Source organism: Penaeus vannamei, unplaced genomic scaffold, assembly GCF_042767895.1.
Source record: "Penaeus vannamei isolate JL-2024 unplaced genomic scaffold, ASM4276789v1 unanchor314, whole genome shotgun sequence".
Lineage (NCBI taxonomy): Eukaryota > Metazoa > Arthropoda > Malacostraca > Decapoda > Penaeidae > Penaeus > Penaeus vannamei.
This window is the reverse complement of record NW_027213318.1, coordinates 45,625-50,000: the sequence shown is the minus strand read 5'-3', so window position 1 is coordinate 50,000 and position 4,376 is coordinate 45,625. Positions and strand designations below refer to the sequence as shown.

Genomic DNA, 4,376 nt, shown 5'->3' with positions numbered 1-4,376 from the left:
AGGTAAAAAAAAAACAAAATACAAAAAAAAATAAGTAAAAAAAAACAAAATACAAAAAAATAAGTAAAAAAAAAACAAAATACAAAAAAATAAGTAAAAAAAAAACAAAATACAAAAAAAATAAGTAAAAAAAAAAAATTCGAATCCTCCCCCTCCTCCTCCATTTTTTTCCCTTCCTGCGCCATTTTGTAAACGGAGGAGAAACAAGGCCGATAAATGGTAGATATTGCTCCACATCTGTTGAATTCTCGAATGGAACGTGCAATTGCAAACATATTGTGATTGCCACCGTGTCGAAGGATGATGCAATAACACGGATGGAAGAGAGAATACGCGAGAATCATGGTTTACATATTACTTAATCGGTGTGTTCGGATAACACACGCAGGAATCGGACGAGTTCGGTTGCCGAGTTTAGAGGAATAGTTCGTATGACAATTTACTAATGCCAATTATCTCTTAATTCCTCCGTTTTATATAATATTCATTCAAAAAATTTAATATTTCATATGCAAACGATTTCTTAAAAAAGAAAAAGAAAAAAAAAACAAAAAAAACGGAAGATTCTGGAAGATCTGAAGGTCATGCGCAAAATAAATAAACTTGAATAAATAAACGAATAAATAGATAAATAAATAGTAATAATAAAATAACGAAGTCTTAAGGAACGAAATGAAAAACGAAGAGAGTAAAAATGAATAAATAAATAAATAGAAAAACAGAGAAGTAGGGTTTATCACACATACAAGCAGGATTCACCCAGAGGCGCTTCTGTCTATGCCTTCTACTGCAAATGGGAGAAAGAGGGTGAGAAAAGGAGAGGGAGAGGGAAGAAGAGAGGGAGGAGAAAGATATGGGTGGAAGGAGGAGGAGAGGGAGGGGGAGGGGGAGGGGAGAGAGGGAAAAGGAAGAAAGGGAGAGAGAGAGAGAGAGAGAGAGAGAGAGAGAGAGAGAGAGAGAGAGCGTGAGCGAGAGAGAGAGAGAGAGAAGAGAGAGAGAGAAAGAAAGAGAGAGAGAGAGAGAGACAGACAGACAGACAGACAGACAGAACAATACAAACAGACAAATAGACACACAAACAGAAACAGAGAAACAAAAACATAAACAGACACAAACAATACAAAAAAAACACCACGAAACAAGAAGAAACCAGAGATAAAAAGCAAACAAAAAGCAAAAAAAGGGAAAAAAAGCAAAACAAGAACGAAACAGAGATAAAAAAAAGCAAACAAAAAGAAAAAAGACTTAAAAAATCAGACGAAACAAGAACGAAACAAAGATAAAAAAAAAAAATAAATAAATAAAAGGAAAAAATCAGAAACTCACACAAAAACAAACCAGAGATAAAAAACAAACAAATCAAAAACAAAAAGAGAAAAAAAAACGAAAAAAATCAGACGAAACAAGAACGAAACAAAGATAAAAAAAAGCAAACAAACCAAAAAATAAAAATAAAAAAACAGAAAAAAAAAACGAAAAAATCCTAAACCCACACACCCGACGCATCCACTCTCTGCTGTCTGTTCTACATTATTTTCTTCTGTTTGGGCGGCGTCAGATCGGCCGGGAAGCTGCTGGTATATTTTTTCTCTCTCGCACGGGGTCTGATCTCTCTCGCTCTCTCGCTCTCTCGCTCTTGAGTCTCTGTCTCTCTTTCTGTCTCTGGTTCTGTCTCTTTCTCGTTCTCTCTCTCTATCTTGATCTTTTTTTCTTTCTCTTTCTCGCTCGCTCTCTATCTTGATCTTTTTCTATCTCTCTTTCTCTCTCTCTCTCTATCTTTCTCTTTTTCTCTATCTCTTTCTCGCTCTCTCTCTATCTTTCTCTTTTTCTTTCTCTTTCTCGCTCTCTCTCTCTCTTTCTCTTTTTCTCTTTCTCTTCCTCTTTCTCTCTCTCTATCTTTCTCTTTTCCTCTCTCTCCCTTTCTCTTTTTGTTTCTCTCTTTTTCTCTCTCACCTCTTCCTCTTTCCCTCATTCTCCACCCTTTCTCCCCATCTACCTCCTTCCTCCATACTTCCCACCTTCCCTCCACTTTCCTCCCCTTTCTCACCCCTTCACTCTCCACCCCCCACCTCTCCCTTCTCCCCCACCTCATCCAGCCCTCCCAGCCACCACCTCTATCTACCTCCCTCCCCCTGAGACCAACCTGTGTAACTGCACCTCCCTCCCACCCTCACTCCCCGCCCAACATCTCCACCTCTCTTCCTTCCCGCCCTCTCCACCCTCTCTCTCTCTCTCCCTACCTTCCACCTCCCCCCTCCCCCTACCTCCCTCTCCACCCCAAGACCCACCGAGTGTACTTCCATCCTCTCACCGCCTCCCCACCCCTCTTTCTCTCCCCCCTTCCTACTTCCACCCCTCAGTAGAGTTTGTGCCTGACGCAGACCCCACCCCACCCCCCTCTATCTCCCCTACCTACCTTCCAATCCACTCTCTCCACCCTCCCACTGCAACCCCTATCTCCCAGCCTCCCTCTCTCGCTCTTTCTCCACTTATCCACCTCCTCTCCCTCTCTCTCTCCTATCCATCCCTTCCCCCTTCCCACTACTCACTCTATCCACCTACCTCCTCCTCCAACCCCCTCTTGCCCCTACCTTCCCTCCTCCACCTCCCAGCCTCCCCACCCCTTCCTTCCCACCAGCACCACCTCCTTCCTCTCTCCCCACCACCCCACACCTCTCCACCACCCCCTCCTCACCTCCCAACCTCCTCCTCCACCCTTCACTTCCACCAACACCACCTCCTCTACACTCACCCCTCCCCACACACCCCACCTCCTCCTCCACCTCCCAACCTCCCCTTCACCACCCCTTCCTTTCCCACCAACACCACCTCCTCCTTCCCACCACTCACCTTCCCCCCACCACCTACACCTCCTCCCCCACCCCCTCCCCCACCACCCCCACCTCCACCCACCTGTGTAGTTACACCCGTAGAGCTCCAGCCTGACGCAGACGACCCTGGGGTGAGCTGAGAAGGGCTCCAGCCTGACCCTGGAGGCGAGGAGAGGTCGCTCCAGCACGTTCTTGACCTCCGTGTAGGTGTCGCTGTTGCCCACTAGGAGCGTCTGGAAAAGAGAGAGGGAAGGAATGAGTATTGTTGTTGTTGTTTGGTGGTGGTGTTGGTGGTGGTGGTGATGTTAGTGGTGATGATGTGTGTTGTGTGGTGGTGTTGGTGATGATAGTATTGGTGAGGTAATTGGTCGATTGGTGTTGTTGTTGTTGTTGTTATTGTTGTTGTTTGTTGTTGTTGTTGTTTGTTGCTGTTGTTGTTGTTGTTGTTAGTAGTAGTAATATCTTCATAATCATTTTTACTATCATTGTTATTATTATTATTATTCCTGTTATTATAACGTTCATTATGATAATTTTATGATAACAATCATCATCACCATCGTTATAATAATGATGCTGATGATTGGGTTGTGAAATATTGGTGCTTCCTGTTCATAGTGATTTTCACGTAATTTTTGAGTGGATATAATGCTTCAATAAACCTTTTTTGTGAGGGAGGGAGGGAGGGAGGGAGAGAGAGAGAGAGAGGGAGGGAGAGAGAGAGAGAGGAGGAGGAGAAGAAGGGAAGCACTGAGGGAGAAGGGAGGGAGGAAAGGAAGGGAAGGAGGGCAGAAAGTGAGAGAAAGAGAGAGAGAGAGAGAGAGAGAGAGAGAGAGAGAGAGAGAGAGAGAGAGAGACAGAGAGAGACAGAGAGACAGAGACAGAGACAGGAGCCGAGAGAGAGAGAGGGCAGAGAACGAGAGAGAGAGAGAGAGACAGACAGACAGACAGACAGAGAGACAGAGAACGAGAGAGAGAGAGGAAGAAGTGGGAAAGAAGACGGAGTAAAGTTAGAGCGAAGTAAAGAGAGAGAGACAGAAAAAAAAGAAAAAAAAATCAGAAGAGTAAAACAGAAACGAAACATATGAAAAAAAAGAAAAAAATAATCCATATTCATCTTGAAATTCCAATATACTTTTAAAAATCAAATCAATCCGACACATCAAACCCCTTAACAACCCCCTCCCCCCTCAAAAGAATGAAAAATAAATAAATAAATAAATAAAATAAACAGACAGAAACAGAAAAAAGGTAAAAAGGTTTAAAGAAAAAAAGGCAAAGCACACACAAAAAGAGGAACAATACACACACGAGTAACTATAGATAAGCAGAAACACATAAAACGTAAATACCCAAAAGTGTAATTTCTCATTTTTAGACCCCCGTCTTCCCGCCCCCCCCTTTTAAATGTCGAAGAAGGGGGGTCTGAGTAAAGAGTGACCCTAAACCGGCGCTCGATCGGAATCACAATTTCTTGTCCGAATTTACTTTCACTTATAGTCAGGAATGGAGGAGGAAAATCACTTTATCTTGTCGGGCCACACT

The 4,376-nt window shown here is 43.3% G+C and overlaps 1 non-coding gene across 1 annotated transcript in view; it reads right to left on the bottom strand.

Moving 5' to 3' along the window:
• Nucleotides 1-3,356, bottom strand: part of LOC113805202 (uncharacterized) — a 19,759-nt gene extending 16,403 nt beyond the window's left edge. The window contains exons 1-2 of the transcript XR_011398423.1: nucleotides 3,351-3,356; nucleotides 2,914-3,064 (exon numbers count right to left, since the gene is read on the bottom strand). This is a non-coding gene — a transcript (uncharacterized protein). The remainder of the gene's footprint in view (nucleotides 1-2,913; nucleotides 3,065-3,350) is intronic.
• Between the last annotated feature and the right edge of the window lie 1,020 nt (nucleotides 3,357-4,376).